The sequence below is a fragment of the Lissotriton vulgaris genome, chromosome 11 (assembly GCF_964263255.1).
Source record: "Lissotriton vulgaris chromosome 11, aLisVul1.2, whole genome shotgun sequence".
In the NCBI taxonomy this organism is placed as follows: Eukaryota; Metazoa; Chordata; class Amphibia; order Caudata; family Salamandridae; genus Lissotriton; species Lissotriton vulgaris.
The window spans coordinates 1,106,333,737-1,106,355,229 of record NC_141699.1 but is presented as its reverse complement, the minus strand read 5'-3'; the positions used below and the strand labels follow the sequence as shown (position 1 = coordinate 1,106,355,229).

The 21,493-nt window shown below is 36.2% G+C and overlaps 1 protein-coding gene across 1 annotated transcript in view; it reads left to right on the top strand.

Moving 5' to 3' along the window:
• The window catches only part of LOC147684247 (putative cation-transporting ATPase 13A4), a 446,726-nt gene that overhangs the window by 92,952 nt on the left and 332,281 nt on the right, over nt 1-21,493 (top strand). The gene's annotated exons all lie outside the window — the stretch shown is intronic.

Below are 21,493 nucleotides of genomic sequence, written 5' to 3'. Positions count from 1 at the left end.
CATACACTGTAAATACACAAGTCACTATTCTCTGACTCTATTATCTTGCAATGGATCTCTGATTTCACAACAGAGTGATCACAATAAAAAATTGAGGTTTCATAATGTAAAAGACTGCATTTCTCACTGACATGACTCATATCATAATAATACCACAAAAATACCTGGTTCTGTTCCTCTATGCTATTCTTTATCGTGTAATATCTTTTTAGCAATTCTTCTGGGACAAGATCTTTTGGAGAAATATAATGTTGATAAGGATTTCCCTTTCCATGAATCTTCTGCAATTAAGAGTCTGGCTCACATCAATAATGGAAACAGACCTATTACACTGCTTACTCAACCCTTTTATTAAAACTAATGAAAGGAGTGTGTGTAAGGTGAGTGATGTAGAACATAATTGTATTAGAGAATTTAATGAAAGGAGAGTGGAAATTTATGGAAAAACTGCAGAAAAAAAAGATTGAGGTTGTAAGAAGAAACTGAGGAGAGATTTAGAAATTCCAAAATGCATTCCAGACTTAGAATGAATCAAAAGAAGAAGGGAGGGATTTGAATGATGCATGAGAAATATAACGATTAAGAAGCTTCGGAAATGATTGAATTGAGTGAGTTTAGTTATAGTTAAAAGAAATTATATGCTGTGTAATTACCCTATATTTAGGGGCATTTATCATGGTCAATTGGTAATGGATATCTTTGGTGCCGGTTGCCAGTAGGTAGTTATAGTTAGGACCAAAGTTTCGATAGGAAATGCAATTTTTGTTTTACAAAACACTTTAGGGCCACTTGATGAATCTCCATGACATTTTCACAAAACTTCCCTCTTTGGTTCAGCTGCTGTGTTGTAAGTTTCGGGGTGATCCATCAAGCAGGGGATGAGAAGAAAGGAGGAACCCAAAACGAGTTTTCCCCATGCTAGGTCAATGGGGAATTTTCTTTTTTTTTAACATGACTACAGCCTGAACTGCTAAACGGAATGACACCAAATTTGTCAGAAAGGTAGATGTTGGTCCAGAAAGCGTGCTTTTTATGATTTCGTGTAAATCCGTTCAGTAGTTTTTGAGATATCTAACTTTAAAATATAGATATCTGGGAATGCCAGTCTTTGCAATGAACTCTCGAATCCTACTAAATTATGATTGGCTGTCAACACTTTAACCAGAGAGTGTTGGCAGCATCCTGAGATACCGCTTGAATCCAAGTGCCAGAAAGAAAAGTAAAGAAAAATATAAAAAAGGGGCGAATATGAATACCCTGACCCCCCAGATATGGTGAGGGGTCCCTGAGGGACCCCGCAGGGGCTAAAACAAATATTGCAGTGTATGCACATTAAAAGTTTGCCCCAGGCCATTTTACCATCTATATACCATCCAAGGTGAAAATGAAGATACTAATATACCCTTCATATATGCACTACTCTCTAAGAAACATAACGCCACCTATATAGAGCTCCTGACAATACTAAAACAGCTCACTGACAACTACTTTCCGCAAACAATAATCATTGACTTTGAAAAAGCAAGGATTCAGTAAATTTTGAAATTATACCCACACATTGCAACACAAGGTTGTTATTATCACTTCTTCCAGAGTATCTGGAGACACCTACAAAAATCTACTATGAGTACAGATTACGCCACCAATAGCAACTTTGCCTAGAACATTTAAAAATTAATAGCCCTGGCCTATGTCCCAACAACTGAAGTAGCCAACCATTATGACTTACTTCTGGAAAGCCCTTTCTATCAAGCAAATCAAAATAAACTAACTCCCTTTCTAGACTACTTTGAAGACACTTGGGTGGGAAGGCTACATAGGTCAAGGCACCGTAGAAAACCAAAATTACAGATTCCCTGGTGGAACATCTACACTAGAATTGTAGCTCAAAAGCTCAAACTAACAACACAGTAAAAGGATGGCATAATGCCTTCCAAGCCACAATAGGAAGAGGACAACCAACAATACATAACCTAATTGAAGCAATTAAAAAAGAATGGAGCTAGAACAATCCCTAACTAGTATCAGCCCAAAACTCAGTAAACAAACAAAAACAATGTACGAGTACCTACAACACAAAATTCAACTAAATCCAAATACAAGAGGTCTAGAATACTTAGACATGACTGCTAAACCAATACTTTAAGCAAACAAAAATACAAACCATCATATTATTATTTAATAAAACAAACAAACCAATCTAACAAAATGCATTTCCCACCCATAATAATACAAAATTACTTAAAGTTATGTCGCAGTAGACGATCCTCTAAAATGATGAAATCCGAAGCAGATAAATTACAAATCAAATGCATTCAATAACAAAGCCCCCCAAAAATTCAAAAATATAAAAATACAACTGTAGAGAAAAGGCTTCAATGCCGCAATCCTCTAAATTATGAAATCCTCAAAAACCCGGAAAGTAGTTTAAAAAAAAAAACGCTCGAACAAACCCAAAAAAAAGGAAATGTAAAGTAACTTTTTGTAAAAAACAAAACACATTCTCGTTTACAAACAAAAAAGCGTTGTCAGCTCCATTCATTCACCAAACGGAAAACCTGTAAATAAATATGAAAACAACACCCACCCACAACAACAAATACAAACCCGCACTCATTATTATAAACACTAAATACAACATAACAAAATTAAACAATACATAACTAAAACTACATAACACACTAACTCTATCCAACACTACGTCAAACACATAAAACAGTAAACCACCAAAACAACACCTAATTACACCAAAAACAAAAAAATAACGCCCTAACAAATCTTATTACAGTACAACTAACTTACACCTACCCTAAAGCTACCTTAAAAGTATAAAATTTAACTTACCTTAACCGACGAAATGTAGCTCCCAACCAAGGGGTTGATTAGGAAGGTAGGCAGATCGCCATCGGCGGGTCGGCAGTGGCGATCCACCCGCCATCGCAACCCGATTTACCCTTGCTATATTATAATGGCGGGGGTATTGTGATGAACGTAAAGTGCATCTGCCGGTTTTACGCCGGTAGGCAATTGTTCTGATTGCCCGCCGGGTGGACTTGGGCCACAATATGGTGGCAGTGTTTACCAGGCACCGCCATCCATATTATGAATATTGCGGTGGCTGGCCATGGAAAGGCTGGTGTGGATGTGCTTTGGGGGCCCGTTGCGGGCGCCCGGGTGAATGGGGGGGCTTCACTTGGGGGGTACCTATGGTACCCCCCTCCATGTGCATGCAAATGGTGCCTGCAACGTTGTGCATGCAAATGCACACCATGGCACTTTGGCATTGCGGCGGGTGCTGCTGTAAAAAGTACCCACCGCAATGTAAAAAATGCTGAATGCAACGGCTAGGGTGGTGGTCGCATCCTAATTAGCAGTGCGGGACCGCCGCAAGTATGGAGGCCGGTCCCAACACCGCCAGGATGGTGGGTGGACTCAGGTTGAAAATGTTCAAAAATCGGTAAAATATACATTAAGTATTATATTATCAAAAACAAAAAAATATAAGATTTAATGAATATTAAAATATACAATTGTTTGATGTACTGTAAATATGCAACAAATATGAAAATGTATATGTATATATGATACAAAATTATTTTGTTAAAAAATGTGTAAATTATTGGAGGGGCGCTAGAGGGCGCACAGCAAGATGGCCTCAATGCTGTGAGGCTCTACTCGACTGAGTAACTATCCGCCCAAAATCCGCCACATCACACGTCAATAACGCTAACTAAAGCACTGAGGGATTTGTAGGAGTCTGCTGGAGGCTACTGTGGGCAGGCTTGGACGCTGAAGACCTGAGGAGGCATTGGCTGCGGTAAATGGGCCGGCTTGGTTCGGGGCCTGGGCTGTGGAGGCGGGACTGGGCCCGGGGCTGGGGCTGCGCTCTGCTTGCTGTGGCTGGTGCGGGTCATAGCGCCGGGGTGGGGGAGCTCATATCTGCCTATGCTGGGCCTCCTGGGTGTGCACTGGGCCTGTGGGCCTGGTCGCTGGTGTGTATCCTGAGCCCACCTGTGGAGGGGAGACAGGGCTGCTCCAGAGGCTGTCATCACGCATTTGGAGTAACTGACGACTGGCACTTGGAGTTAATAATCTTCTGGCTCTGCATTTCCTAGTGGGTCCCAGTGGACTAGTGGAGTGTGGTGTACTGGTGCTGTAACTGGATTATTTCTCCCCCTACATTGTGGATGTCGGTGCCTGCATAGTTTGGATTATTCATCTTTGCCATACCATGCTGTGATTTGGAACGCTTCTCTGGCTGTTTCTATTGTTGGTGGCCTTATTGATAGTGCAGCTTCTGGATAGTTGCATTGTTTGATTGCAGGAGGTGAGCAGCAGCTGCGCAGGTTTGAGTGTAGGATCCATACCCACCTCCAGTGCTGATATTGAATGCCTGCTCTCCCACTATGGGATGAACAGATAAAAATGAGACGAAACTTGCCTTTGAGACCCGGAAGGTGCCTAAACCGCCACAGAGGGTGGCCTCGAATTCGGAGGTAGACACTGTTCTGGAGGGCACTTCCACACTGGAGGTTACCCTGGTGGCTATGCAGCGATCCCTACAGTCCATTGAGGGGTCAATGGCTGCTGTTAACCATAGGCTGGATCATATGTCTTCGCAATTGGGGAAGCAGAATGCACGCATGGGGTAAGTGGAACAGAGGGTCTCGGCGGCGGAGGATGGATTGACTGCGGTCGCAGGCAAAATGTTGGACATGGAGAAGGTTCTTGCACTAATCCAAGCAAAGAAGAAGGATTTGGAGGCGGGGTCCCGGCGCAATAACCTCCACGTCATGGGGCTGCCAGAATCCACAAACGTTGGCAGAATGGAAACTTATATGGAGGGCCTCATCACAGACATTTTCGGCACGGAACATCTGTCACCAATGTTCATTGTTGAAAGGGCCCATCGCTCTCTGGCTGCACGACCCATCCCGGGAGCTCCGACTCGTCCCATAATAGCTCAAATTTTAAATTACAGGGACCGGGATGTCATTGTGCGCTTGGCCAGGGAGAAAGGCACCATTGAACACCAAGGGAGTACTCTAGCATTTTTTCCTGATTTTACAGTGGCCGTACAAGCGGTGCGACGTGAGTTTGGAGTTGTGAAGCAGTTTTTACAGACGGAAGGAGTCCCATACGCCATACTATATCCGGCGTGTCTTCGTATTGGCGCTGTGGCCGATAATAAAATCTTCGCAACCCCAAAGGCCGCCATGGATTTTGCTAAGAAGTTGAAACGCCAGAAAAGAGACTATGCTGCAGCGCTTGATGAAGAAGAGAGGGGTGACACTGGACAGTGAGGAACCCACGAAGGGTTGGTGCTGCCTCTCTGGTTTGTGAGGCTTCTGGTGTGCCTTGGGCTACGTTACTGTTAAAGTTTATGATGGATTTTGATCCCTTTGGTATCTGCTTCATCTGTATTTATGAGTATAACGCTGGTTCTTATGACCCGTATACAACTCTGGTTCCAAGGGTCTGGAATAAATGTGATCCTTTTTGATGTTGATCTACTGGGTTGTGTCTTTAAGATGTTTTTGCTATACTTGACCAAGGCCTACTGTTGGGGGTGTTGGGGCGCTGCCGGGGAGGATGTCCAGAAATGGATTCATGTATGACGTGGGATGTATTTAACTGATTGATATACTCGGTCGGCTCCTACTCTGTGGGAGTGTTTTGCCTCTGTGCCCCCACATATGGGTGTACCCCAACAATGGTTTGATGGGAAGGGCGGGAGGGGGGAGGTTGTTGCAATTTTGGGGGAGCTTTGGCATGTTGGGGGAGCTGAAGTGGGTGGGGGGGTTGAGGGATCTGGGAGGGAATGGGGGGTTTGGTTGCTCGGGGAGGGGATTAATGGACTAAGTGTTAACAAGTTTTTGGCAACAGAATTTGAAGGTGCTGAAGGAGTGTTACTCAAATATTATCACATGTTACGATTTCTTTTTGTCTTAAATGGATAAGGTAGGCAAAATCAATTGGCTCACGTGGAATGTGCGGGGGCTGATCAGGCCGCAAAAAACCAGGCAGGTCATAGCATGGTAGGCAGTCAAAATATCGAGTTGTTAATGTCGAAGTACCATATTATCGAGTCCTAAAAGTCGATGGTAAGAAATATCGACAACCAAAATATCGTTGTAGAAAATATCGATTTATGTGTGTGTTAATATTATCGAAGACATGAATTTCGAAATCAGTAATATCGAAGCTTAAAATATCGATAGGCAAAAATATCGATATGTAAAAGTGATGTTTTAAAGTATGTTAAGTAATGATATAGTAAAATGTTGTCTATATATAAGGTAATTTATATATATAATTCCAATAATTTTAGTTATAAGTGTAGGAGCGGGATGTGGAGTTTATAGGGGATAAGGGTGGGTAGTGTTTTAAAAAAGTATAGTGTAATTATGGAATAATAAATTTCGATTTTTAAGTAAAATTGTACATTTTCGAAATTTGATTTAAATATTTGTAAAAGGCGAAATTTTATATAAATTTATGGAGTATTGTTAAATGTATTGTAGTTTGCTTTTGTGTATGTAGTACAAATTTTTGTAAATATATATTTATATTTAAATATTTACGAAATAATTGTATAATAATTTTAGGAGCGGGATGTAGAGTTTATAGGGGATAAGGGTGGGTAGTGTTTTAAAAAAGTATAGTGTAATTATACAATTAAAAATTTCGCATTTTCATTTAAATTTCAAAATTTCGATAATTGAAATAAATATTTGAACTTTTCGAAATGTTATCGAAATTTAGGGAGTATATTAAAACATTTTTTATTTTTTTGTGTATGTACTAAAAAGTTTTGTAAATATAAAAAAATGTTTTTATATTTTATAAATATTTGTAAAATAATTTTAGGAGCGGGATGTAGAGTTTATAGGGGATAAGGGTGGGTAGTGTTTTAAAAAATATATTGTAATTATAGAAATAAAAATTTCGCTTTTTCATTTAAATTTCTAAATTTCGAAATTTGAAATAAATATTTGAACAAGTCAAAATTATATCGAAATTTATGGAGTATAGTACAACATTTTTTAGTTTGCTTTTGTGTATGTACTAAAAAGAATTGTAAATATAAAATTTTTATATATATTTAAATTATATTTGTATAATTATGTTAGGAGTGGGATGTAGAGTTTCAAGGGGATAAGGGTGGGTAGTGTTTAAAAAAAGTATACTGTAATCATACAAGAATAAATGTCTTATTTTATTAAATTATTTCTACATTTCGAAATTTTAAATACATATTTGTTAAATGCGTACTTTCATACACAATTATGTTATTTTTTTAATTTTGGGATTTTGTGTATGTAGTAAAAAGTATTATAAATATATATTTTCGTAGATATTTAATAAAGAAATGTATCATAATTTTTGGAGCGGGATGTCGAGTTTATAGTGGATAAGGGTGGGTAGTGTTTTAAAAGGGAAATTTTTAGGGTTCAGGGTCAGTTTTTAGTTTGTGGGCAAAGGGCTATTTTTAGGGTTCAGGGTCAGTTTTTAGTTTTTGGGTAAAGGGGTATTTTTTGGTTTCAGGGTCAGTTTTTAGTTTTTGGGTAAAGGGGTATTTTTAGGTTTCAGGTTCAGTTTTTAGTTTGTGGGTAAAGGGTTTTTTTTAGAGTTCAGGGTCAGTTTTTAGTTTGTGGGTAAAGGGGTATTTTAGGTTTCAGGGTCAGTTTTTAGTTTGTGGGTAAAGGGGTATTTTTAGGTTTCAGGGTCAGTTTTTAGTTTGTGGGTAAAGGGGTATTTTTATGTTTCAGGGTCAGTTTTTAGTTTGTGGGTAAAGGGGTTTTGTTATGGTTCAGGGTCAGTTTTTAGTTTGTGGGTAAAGGGGTATTTTTAGGTTTCAGGGTCAGTTTTTAGTTTGTGGGTAAAGGGTTTTTTTAGGGTTCAGGGTCAGTTTTTAGTTTGTGGGTAAAGGGGTATTTTTAGGTTTCAGGGTCAGTTTTTAGTTTGTGGGTAAAGGGGTATTTTTAGGTTTCAGGGTCAGTTTTTAGTTTGTGGGTAAAGGGGTATTTTTAGGTTTCAGGGTCAGTTTTTAGTTTGTGGGTAAAGGGGTATTTTTAGCTTTCAGGGTCAGTTTTAAGTTTGTGGGTAAAGGGTTTTTTTTAGGGTTCAGGGTCAGTTTTTAGTTTGTGGGTAAAGGGGTATTTTCAGGTTTCAGGGTCAGTTTTTAGTTTTTGGGTCAAGGGGTATTTTGGGGTTCTGGGTCAGCTTTTAGTTTGTGGGGTACAGGGGTACAGGGAAAAAATAAATTAAGATTAAATTTAAATTAAATTAATTAAATGAAATTAAATTAAATTATATTACATTAATTTTTTTTAACATTTAATTTACGATAGTAATTTATCATGAATTAATGTCCTGCACTTACTCAAATTAATTGGTGATTGGAGTTAGAATAGTAAATTAAATAGGTTCTGTGTCCTGCACTTACCCTAATTAAATGGTGATTGCAGTTGTAATAGTAAATTATTAAAGTTTTTTGACAAGCAATTACCTAAAGTAAATGGTGATTGGAGTCGGAATATTAACATTATTAATTCTGTGTCCTTCAAATATTGATATTATATGTATATGGGTGTATGAATAATAACTGTTATAGGTTCAGTGTATAGTATGTACTCTAATTACATGTGGTATATAGAAATAGATAGAACATTACAGTTATAATACATTTGCAAAAAGATATAAAAATTATTTTGTAATAGGTAATAGAAAATAATTACACAATTTTTGTTGAAAATAATTTTTTTTATTCAACAATTGAAAAATACGATCACATATACATTTTATCAAGCTATGTTTGGTATAAATATTAAAAAACAAGAAGGACAATGTTCTTTTAATAATCACATTTTTGAGTAGTTTTCTTGAAAAGTACTTTTAATTTCTAGAGAAAAAATGGTTAGTTAACATAATGCAATGTATGATATTATACATACATAATATAAATATTGTTTCTTAATAAAACATTAAACATGTGTAATGAAAAACATAAATCACAAAATTTCAATAAATATAGTGATATACAGATGATGATATTAACATATGAACACTTTTAAATGTATAATATAATATAAATATCTTGATTAGAACATTTACATCATCATCAATGATTGTTTTAACAATACAATATTGTTATGTATAATTATTATTATTAATAAATACGTTTTAATAATAATAATTTTCACATATTCGTCATATTGTAAACAAGTAAATCAGAAAAACAAATACAATATTACACATTTAGTTATATAATAATTTTAATAAATATTACATTAAATATTTCAACATTTTCATACTTAATGTAATAAATATTAAAAGTATGTAAAATATAATTAATATACAGCAAAAAAGATGTACATTTCACAATGTACTATACAATTTTTTGTACATTACACATAATTTCGAACCATATATATAACAATAATGGACATTTATAGTAGTACTTTTCACAGTCACATATAATTCGGTTCTTTTATTTTGTAACCACTCTTTGTCTTTTTGCGTTATTTTGGGAAAGGGAAAGTCGCGGTTGGAAGCAGGTTCACGTTTGAGTAGGTACGATTCTACTTTTATCTTTTTAAAGTATTGTAACGAAAAATTAAAGGTACTCCATTGTTATTTTGGGGTTGGTAATTAAAGTATGACTATTTACATATAATGGAGTGGACTCAATACGTATTTCCGTTAACGAGTTTTTGGGCCATTTGAAATAGTTGGAGTTAATGAGTATGTGGTATGATTTAATTAAAATGTAAAAAAATAGGAATGTTATGTTTATATATTATGGTATACTCGTTAGTGTTATGTCGGTGGGATTGTTTAGAATGTTTTTGTCTCGTATTTTGAAAATAATTTTTTTTATTCAACAATTGAAAAATACGATCACATATACATTTTATCAAGCTATGTTTGGTATAAATATTAAAAAACAAGAAGGACAATGTTCTTTTAATAATCACATTTTTGAGTAGTTTTCTTGAAAAGTACTTTTAATTTCTAGAGAAAAAATGGTTAGTTAACATAATGCAATGTATGATATTATACATACATAATATAAATATTGTTTCTTAATAAAACATTAAACATGTGTAATGAAAAACATAAATCACAAAATTTCAATAAATATAGTGATATACAGATGATGATATTAACATATGAACACTTTTAAATGTATAATATAATATAAATATCTTGATTAGAACATTTACATCATCATCAATGATTGTTTTAACAATACAATATTGTTATGTATAATTATTATTATTAATAAATACGTTTTAATAATAATAATTTTCACATATTCGTCATATTGTAAACAAGTAAATCAGAAAAACAAATACAATATTACACATTTAGTTATATAATAATTTTAATAAATATTACATTAAATATTTCAACATTTTCATACTTAATGTAATAAATATTAAAAGTATGTAAAATATAATTAATATACAGCAAAAAAGATGTACATTTCACAATGTACTATACAATTTTTTGTACATTACACATAATTTCGAACCATATATATAACAATAATGGACATTTATAGTAGTACTTTTCACAGTCACATATAATTTGGTTCTTTTATTTTGTAACCACTCTTTGTCTTTTTGCGTTATTTTGGGAAAGGGAAAGTCGCGGTTGGAAGCAGGTTCACGTTTGAGTAGGTACGATTCTACTTTTATCTTTTTAAAGTATTGTAACGAAAAATTAAAGGTACTCCATTGTTATTTTGGGGTTGGTAATTAAAGTATGACTATTTACATATAATGGAGTGGACTCAATACGTATTTCCGTTAACGAGTTTTTGGGCCATTTGAAATAGTTGGAGTTAATGAGTATGTGGTATGATTTAATTAAAATGTAAAAAAATAGGAATGTTATGTTTATATATTATGGTATACTCGTTAGTGTTATGTCGGTGGGATTGTTTAGAATGTTTTTGTCTCGTATTTTGAAACAGCTATTTACGTTTCCGATTACTCTTTTTTTTTGGGAAAGGAAGTGTGTTTCACTTGTTAGAACGGAGATGTATAACATTCTTCCTTTATATTTTGAGTTCTCTGAAATATTTATCACAGTTTAAGATAACAGTCGTCATTTTCAATGGCATTTAAATAGTCGTTTTATTTGGATGATGGATAGTTTTAGCACAGTTAATAGAAACATATTTAATGATTTGTTGGATTAAGTCTTTGAGATTTACACATTGTATTGTCGGTAAAGGATTAATCTTTATGATGTTCTATTTAAAGGTAAGTTATTCATTTTTAATATTTTGTTTGGATGGAAACAGTATTTAAAAAAAAGTAATTTGATATAATGATATATTTATTTAGTCTTTTTATAATAGTGTAAACAAAAAAATTAGACTAAATAAATATAGATTTGTTATATTAGAATATGTGCGTTATCATTCTAAGGATATTGTTTGATGTTTATCCATTGATTTACTTATTGCAATTAGTTTAATGTTTTGGCTATCAATTTTAGATATTCCAGTCCTCTTGTTGTAGGATATAGTTGGACTTGCTGTTGAAGATATAGATACATTTGAGCAGTTTGTCTAGAGATTTTTGGTTTTAGTTGTATGACAGATTGCTCCATACGTAGTTCCTGAAAGCTTTGCTCTTTTTGTATAGCTGTGAGTAGCTTGTGTAATGTGGGTGTTGTACGTCCAGTAGAAGAGAGGAAGGCATTGTGCCAACCTTCAACAGCATTGTTCGTTTTTGCCTCTTGGTTCAGCGTTGGTAGATACACATTCCACCAGGGAATTAAAAATTTAGGCTGGCGTCTGTGGCCTGACCTATGTAGTCTTCCTACCCAGTTGTCCTCAAAGTAATCTAAAAGTGGGGCGAGTCTTTGCTCATTTTGGGTGTAGAAAGGACTTTCAATTAATAGATTGTAATGTTCTGCCACATCAGTTACTGGTACATATGCCAGAGCAATGAGATGTTTGATTTGGTATGCAAAAGTTATATTTGTTGCATACTCAACACTAAGGGCAGATTTTTGTAAATGTCTCCAGAGACATTGATTGAAATGAAAATAACATCCTTGAATGGATGTGTGTGGGTAACTTTTCAAAATAGAATTAATCATAGCTTGTTCGAAGTCTATGATGATTTTCATTGGGAAGTAGTCAGAAGTTTGTTCTTTTATTTTTTGCAAAATTTCGAGTAAGTTGTGGCTTGTTTGTTCGGTAATAAACAGTATATGAAGGGGATACAGGTATTATGATATTGCCCATGAATTGTGTATAATTGGTAGAAAGGTTTTGGGCATATAGAAAAAGTTCCATCCATCATCCAAGTAGCACTTTCTGTTAATTTTTTCATATTGTTATTAGTTGCAAACATGATTATTCTTTTGTCCTTGCTATGATTATCATACAAAATAAATGGCTCGTCATTATGAGTGATTACAAGCTCAGGCGGAATTATGACTTCCTCAAAAGTTCTAGGAGTTGGTATATTGGGTCTACTTGCTTTCTTTGTCCTTGCTATTGTTCTTTTAATGGAAGCAATAGATGGTAGCTGACCTCTTGCTTCTCTGGGAACTTTAGGTAGTAATTCTTTCAGAATTACGTTGGTAGGTAGTTCTGATCTGCTACTTAATTCTTTGATATTCTCGAGAGTGGATCTCACTTCGATTTCCGAGATGTTTGGTGGGTGATTATGTTCAGTGGTATTAATAACACTAGTTTCCCTTGTTGTAGCACGGCCATAGCATTTATTGGAGTAATATTTCGTACACTTCCAATTTACTTTAAGGTCTTTTTGTTTCTCCTGAGTATAAATGTAGCCCATATAGCATAACAAAAATTTGCCTTTCTGAGATGTAATAAATCTTGCATCATCAGTCATTCTTGAGTTCTGGTATCTAGAAAAGTTAATATACAAATATTAACAAAATGTGAAATGTATAAAAGATTTTAAATAAAGCAAGTACTCTTCTAGTAATTTACTTACCAGCAGTAATGTTCTATGTATCGAAAGTAGGTGCTTGTTCAGTCCGATGTTGTGGTCCTATTGCCACGGTCTGTTGAAATAAAATTAAGTTTGTTATAGGAAAAGTTACAATTTTTATTTTGGTTACATTTTTGGTAGTTTATAACATCTCTAAAAATACTTTAGTTTAATTGAATTTTAAAAGAGACATTTCCAAGATAATACTAACAGAAGCATAAAAAGAGTCATTTTTTGTTCGAGTATATTCTATAGAGTTTATAAAGACTTGTTATGTTTTATTTCTGAACTTACCAAGAGAATTAGAGTAGTAGCAGAATGTTTGTTCTTTGATGTGAATTATCTGGTTTCTGTAGCTTTGACGTCTGTTTAGAGAGAAAGTTTATGAAAATTACCAATGCGTTTATATGTTCCATAAACAATACACACTTGTTATAAAGCATTGTTACTTATTTGCTGAAAAGAACCTGGGATGACACATGTATTATGAGTTAAAGCAAAAGAAACATATTTAAGAACAGGAATAAATAATTTTTTACACAGCATTGTAATGTTTTTTCTCCAAAACATTCTGGCTTCACAATATGTATTAAGAGTTACAGCCGAAGAAACAAATTAGAGAGTTTGAAATTAGGACACTAATTGTCAAATAACGTTAAGTAAATACTAAAAATATGTAGATACCTTTTTTAAATGTAAAGTGTCCAGTATCTTGAAGTTGAAGTATAAATTGATATGTTTGTAGAGTCTGTTTAAAGGCAAAGTACATAAAGAAACAACAATTTAGGTTACAAATCTTGGTCTATAAGTAATAGTAAAAAAATATTAGCATTTATTAACAGAGCTATATCATTACTTACTTGTAGTTTCAGGACGAATTTTCTTGCACAGAAGAATATAGATGGTGCTCCCAAAATTGGCAGTATGTGGTCACGAAGAATATTCCCTGCAAGTTGTATGGCTGTTTGTGACTGGTTTATATAGTCTATGTGTAATTAAGTTTGCTATCTGATTGGTCAGATATGTAAAGACGAGTTACTATTGGTTAGTTTGAATTTTTTTAACTTAAACATTTAAGATATATCTTCTTATATTGTTTATCTAGAGGAACTGAAATGATATATTTATGTTATAAAAAACTCTTGTAATAAATATAGAATATGTACAATGAGTACTAAGTATTAAAAAAGTATGTTTACAATGAGTTTATATCCAAATATCGTTAGTGCGCGAAAACACAATTTTTTACAGTAAATGTTACTTAATAATTTGAAAATAAATTAGTGAAGTCTTTTAAAATGTGTGTATTACTAAGAGAATAGATTTATTGGTGTTATATATTAAAAATTGAGTATTATTTAGCAATCGATATTTTTATATAGACGAAAATAGTGTTATCGAAATTTTAGTATTCGATATTATTGTAGTGTGCTATATGTAGTATTGAGTGTCGATATTATGGTAGTCGAAAATAATGTTAACGATATTTGTGTAGACGATATTTTTGTGCATCGATATAGTTAGATCGATATTTTTGTTGTTTTCATGTTAAGTATAGGGTGTCGATATTAGTGATATCGATGTTTGAGACTCGATGTTATAGTAGGTCGATTTTTGTGAAATCGAAATTCTGTCAGTGATTCTCATAGCATATTTAAATAGGCACAACGTTCAAATGGCATTCCTGCAGGAAACACATCTTACAGGTCATACTGCCACTACTGTCGCTAAGCAATGGGCAGGGGTTCTTGTGGCCTCCAGTTATTCGTCTTATGCGCGGGGGTAATAATATTGATTAAAAAGAATGTACCATTTGTTAGCAGTTATGAGGAAATTGATAAAGAGGGTAGATACATCATATTGCAAGGGGTGCTTTGTGGAACTTTGATTACAATGGTCAACGTGTATGGACCGAATGTGGATGACCCTGCATTTTACACAACTCTGTGGAATAAGGTTTATACATTGCCAGCGTCTGCTATTATATGTGGGGGAGATCTGAATGTGGTACTGGATCGAGATGTGGACAGGAAGACTGGTCAACTGACTTCTTATAAGAATGCAGCGCAGGCGGTGAGAGATGGCATGACTGAACTGGGTTTGGTTGATGTATGGCGCTTGCGCATCCGGGTGTGAAAGAGGGAACTTGTTATACTTATGCGCATGATACCTGGTCTCGATTGGACTACTGGTTGTTGACCAAGGATGTCAGTGGCTGGGTGACGAGGGCTGTCCATCTACCCCGCACATTATCTGATCACGCACCAGTGCTACTAGACATGGCTCTTTCTACGTATACGCCTCTGCCGTTTTCGTGGAAACTACAGCCCACAGCGCTATTAGACCCAGTGTACCGTGAAGCTGTGCGTGAAGCTATAGAGAAATATTTTGAAAATAATGTAGGATTGGTGGAGTACGTGGGTACCCTCTGGGAGGCGTTCAAGGTTACAATACGCGGGACATGCATAGGGTTACAATCGGGGTACTTCACACGTTAAGGGGTGCAATGAGCCGGCTAGAGAGCGAACTGGTGGTGATGGAGCGGCAATATGAAGAAGCTCCAGCCCCACTTCTTCTGGCTAGCATAATAGTCAAAAGTGAATGAATATAATGTGCTAGCGGAGCAAGAGGTGAAACATATGTCAAAACGGAGTAGGGCACGATATTATGGGGAAGGGGGCCAACCAGGTCGTGCACTGGCTTATAGAATTAAGGAACCATGGGCTAAATATTGTGGGGTGCAGGAAATCAGGGAAGGAGATAGGTCCATGATGGATAATAATGGCATACTGGATCAATTTGTAGGTTTTTATCAGAATATGTATGGACATTGGGAGTCAGCTCCTGAGGAAGAAATAGCACATTATTTGGACGATGTGGCCTTGGTATGGTTATTGAAGGGACAGCAGGATTTATTAATGCATCACTTAACGGAAGGCGAGCTTAAAGATGCGATTGCGCGCTACCTAACGGAAAGGCAGCGGAAACAGATGGCCTTCCCGCTGAATTTTATAAAGAATATATTGATTTGATATTACCTCACCTCACGGCAATGTTTGCAGAGGCATTGGAGATAGGGTGGCTGCCGGAAATGCTGCGTGAGGCGCTAATTGTTGCCTTGCCAAAACCGGGCAAGTCGCTAGTTAAATGTGAGTCATATAGACAATTATCTCTGATGAATACCGACGTTAAAATATTGGCTAAAGTTCTGGCAACGCGATTAGGCCTCTAGCTCCTTGTAATGGTACTTCCTGACCAGTCGGGGTTCGTCCCTATGCGCTCCACGACACACAATCTGAGGGCACTGTTTGCGGCACTGCATTTACTCAAGCCTAATCTGGTGGCGGCAGCAGTCCTATTGGATGCTGTCAAAGCTTTTGATTCGATTGAGTGACGTTACATGTTGGCAGTGTTACATCGAATGAGGGTCCCTTATCAGTTTACTGCTTGGATCAAATTACTTTATATGGACCCCATGGCGCGGGTGTGAATTAACGGGCGGGTGTCAGGGGCCTATCCTATCCAGAGCGGCACTCGGCAGGGGTGTCCGCTCTCGCCTCTGCTATTTGCTCTTATATTGGAACTGTTGGCGTGTATTTTGAGGCAGAGGCATGCTGCATCGGCTCTTCGGTTTTATCGGAGGACACTGGCAGTCTCCATGTACGCGGACGATATGGTCCTATACGTTAGGGAGCCGGAACAATATTTGGAAGGGGTAATTAGAGAGTATATTCGTTTTGAGTGGTTTTCAGGATTAGCTATAAATTGAGACAAATCCATTATAATACCGCTCATGAACAGCACCAAATTGTTTGAGTTGGATTTCCCGTTGGAATGGGAAGCAGACCCAGTACCGTACCTGGGTGTCTGGGTACACAGGGACCCACAAGAAATCGTTCAGTCTAATTACGGGGTGGCTATATCCAAACTTGAAGACCAGGGGGCCCATTAGGATGTTCGGCGGATGCCTCTGCCAGGGTAGCGGTAGCCACCGCCACCCTGGCGGAGGCAATCCGACCGACATCCTTCCCTGCATTCCCCCCGCCATATTACGATGGCGGAGGGGACCGCAGCGGTGGAAAACACTGCCCGCCTGTTTTCCGCCCCGGTCGCATAGCGGCCGGGGCGGAAAAGGGAGAACATGGTGGCGGTGTCTATCAGACACCGCCAGCAATATTAGAATAGGCATTTGTCAATGCCTTTCCGGGGTGGCAATGCCGCCACGGAAAGGCATGCGGTGTTCACTCGGGGGGGCCCCTGTGGGCCCCCAGAGTGACGGGCAAAGGGGGGTGGCACACGGGGGGGTACCTGTGGTACCCCCCTGCATTTTCATAATCGCAGTGGCAGGCACTGCGCGGTGCCTGCCGCCTCGGTTATGCAAATGCATGCATTTGTTTTGGACATTGTGGCGGGCGGGTGCAGTGAGCACCGCCAGCCACAATATTAACTTGAGGAATGCGCCTGCCACTGTGGGGGGCGCATCCTAATGCCATTGTCGGGACCCCCGTCCCGTAGGGCGGGCGGTCACGATCTCCGTTAGGGTGGCGGGCGGACTGTTTCCGCCCGCCATCCTAATGGACCCCCAGGTGTCCAGATGGACTAAACTGCCGTTGTCATTTGCTGACAGGGTAGCCCTGATCAAAATGGTGGTGCTGCCTAAGTTTTTATATTTATTTGTTAATGTTCCAATCACCCTGAAAACCCACTTTCTAAGGCGCTTCGCTCCCTCCTGATCACACTTGCCTGGGGAGGTAAAAACCCACATTTAGGGACATACTGACAAAACCTTATGAACTGGGAGGGTTCTCGGTCCCGGACATGCATTTATACTATTTGTGCGCACAAGCACACTTTGCTTATTATTGGTTAACGGCTCCACCATACACGCCGCATGTGGCGGTTGAGGCCGGCGCGGTCCATCCAATTCCCCTACAGTCCATGATAGTGAACCCACACGCTGTGTACGAGAAAGATGAGGTGGATACGGTCCAATGCACTGCACAAGCATGGTCCGAACTGGGGAAGCGTGCGGGTAGTTTGCCATTTTACGCCCCTGCAATTCCTTTATTGCATCATGCTGGTATGTCTGTGTCGAGCGAAAAAGGGGCGCTTCAGACTTTGCACACGACTGGTGTTAAGGCAATGGGGGATGTTTTCAAACTGGGGACTTTTATTACACTGCACAGTTTTCTGGAACGAGGAGGGAATATGACTATGGCTACTTTTATTTATGCAAGGCTCTGGGCTGCCGTGCGCACTCACTATCCGACATTTCCTGAAGAACTGGCTACTCTAGGAGCCTTGCAGCAGCTGTACACGACTAACACTCGTACAAAGCTGGTTTACCGCCTCTATCATACCTCACAGTTGGATGAAGGCGAGGTAGATTCGCGGTCTAGGGACAGATGGGATGCCTGTCTTCCACAACCATTAACAGATGCAGAATGGGCTGAAAGTTGTGCCATGACTGGCGGATTTGTTGTCAACGGTAATTTCAAATTAATACAATATAAGTATCTTCACCAGTGGTACTAAACACCTGCACAATTACATAAGTATGGATTGAGAGACACAGATTGCTGTGTGCGACGCGGGGTGGAGGGTGCTGACTTTGTGCATCTGGCATGGGCTTGTGGCAGAATCTTTACATTCTGGATGGGTGTGACAGAGATATTGTCTGCCATGACTGAGGTTCAGATTGACTGTGATCTCAGGTTATGCTTGCTAGGAAAAGTATCCAAGATACCTCCGAGGGCGCGCAAATTGGTAGTGTTATCCCGGCAGCTGGCCAAGCGTAGGGTAGCCTTGTGCTGGGGAAAGAGAAGGGTACCAGAGGTTAAGGTCTGGTTGCAGGATATGGCATATTGCCGGGACCAATTAATCTGTTATCAGGAGGGATTACCGTCGGCATCGAGACCACAAGACATCCCTACACTGTGTATATGCTATCCCGGAAGGAACCTGAATGATTCTGTATGGAGTTATTGTGATATTTGTTTCAGTGCGACCCCAATGCCCTATGGAAGATGATGTCTTCTATGCTTGCTAATGATGAACTATATGCCTGCAGAGCCGTAGAGGTCCTGGTTCTGCATTGAAGGAGATATTGGTTTATTGATGTTTTGCCTCATTAATTCTTTGTAACAGTGATGCATTAGCTGATTTTTGTATTGATTGTGAATGGATTGTAATATACGTACCATTGCTGCACCCACGTGTTTTTATGTGTGTTAATTTTGCAAAATGATCAATAAAACATTTTTAAATGTGTAAATTAGTTAAAATATTAAATCTTATTTTATTAAAAATAATATTCAATATACTAATTAAAATATAGAAAATATAACCTTGTAAAATACACATTATATAGTTTCACAAAAAATTGAAATGATGTAAAATGTGTTAATAAAGCGGTAACCAAAAATGTATACAAATGTCTTTTTTTGTCATGAAAAATAATAAACAATAAAAATGAAAGAAGAACTAAACATATTGTACTTTACTATTATATAATTGTACAACCAAAAATTTTACCATTTTGCTAAACTGTAAAAAAATGTGTATGTGAAAATATAATTTTTAATTTACAATTGAACACAAAAAATGAATGTTAAATATATGTATTATTCTTTATAATAAAATTTGAATACCATCCAAATTTCTGATTTGTTTTTAATATTATAATAGGTTTTATAACAAAACAAAATAAAAACAATGTAATTGTGAATAAAAAAAACATGAGTTTGCAAATAAAAATGTTGCCAATAAAAAAACTTATGTTTCCATACTTATTTCAATATATACATAAACTGTAAAATGATAATATATAATAAAGAAGAAAAATATACTATTGCTAAGTTAAAAATCAACTAAATTCAAAGAAAATGCTGGATAATAACTCACAAAAATTACTATTCCAATTCCAAAACTAACTAAAATCAGAGAATGTACTGGATAATAAACCATAATAATTTACAATTCCAAAAGCAAATAAACGTGGGGAAAATGGTGAATAATAAACCATAGCAATATATTATTCCAACTCCAAATCCAGCTAAACTCAGGGATAGTGCTGGATGATAAATCCTAATAATTTATGTTTCCAACTCCAAATCCAACAAAACTCAGGGAAAGTGCTTGATAATAAAACCAAAACCGTTACTGTTCCAACTCCAAAACCAACTGAACTCAGGGAAAGTGCTGGATAATAAAAACCAAACAAATACTATTCCAAATCCAAAACAAACTGAACTCAAGGAAAGTGCTAGACAATAAAACCAACAAAATTACTATTCCAACTCCAAAACAAACTAAACTCAGAGAAAGTACTGGATAATAAGCCATAATAATGTACTGTTCCAACTCCAAATACAAATAAACTTAGGGAAAGTGCTGAATAATAAACCATCATAATTTAATATTCCAACTCCAAAAGGAACGAAAATACTGAAAAGTGCTAGATAATAAACAATAACAATATACTTTTCCAACTCCAAATCCAACAAAACTCAGGGACAGTGCTGGATAATAAAACCCTGAAAATTACTATTCCAACTCCAAAACCAACTGAACTCAGGGAAAGTGCTGGATAATAAAACCAAAATAATTACTATTCCAACTCAAAACAAAATAAACTCAGAGAAAGTTCTGGATACTAAATCATAATAATTTACTATTCCAACTCCAAATTCAACAAAACTCAATAAAAGTGCTGGATAATAAAAGAAAAAAAAATTATAAATTCAAATAATTTGTTATTTATAAAATATCACTTAATAATATTTCCCAACTGTAACAAAATGTATATTTAAAATTTATAATTTCTCACATTTTTTATTTAATTATTCAGTAAATTCAAATAAACAAATATTTCATGATAAATGTATACAAAATATTTATAAACAAAATTTTGAAACACCACTTCTCACAACAAACTAAAATGAATAATATTACATTATAAAATTACAAATAAACATAAATATTTTATATTTCAATGTTATCCAACTTTTTAACACTTTTTACATTAAAAATATTGAGAAAATTAAATATTTAAATATGTAAGTCTATTATTTTTAATACATTGTACGAATTTTTTAAAATGTAATTACATTTTTCCGTACAATTCACATCTAAATACTAGCACCAAAATTAATTTCAAATTTAAAAACAAATGTAACTTTTCAGAATTGTTTTTTAAAATGTTTTAATTTATTTCTTATATATATTTTTTAATTTATATATTTTTTAAACATTCTTAAATTACTCCCTACCCTTATCCCCTATATTCACAACATCCCACTCTCCAAATATTTAAAACATTTGCCAAGTTATATTTTACACCAAATTATTTAAATAACTTCGAACCCTTATACCCAATAGACCCAGCATTCTGCTCCTAAAATGTTATAATTTTTTTTTTAAATGTAAATATTTACCACAAATTTTTTAAATTACTCCCCACCCTTATCCCCTATAAACTCAACATCACGCTCCTAAAAAAATAT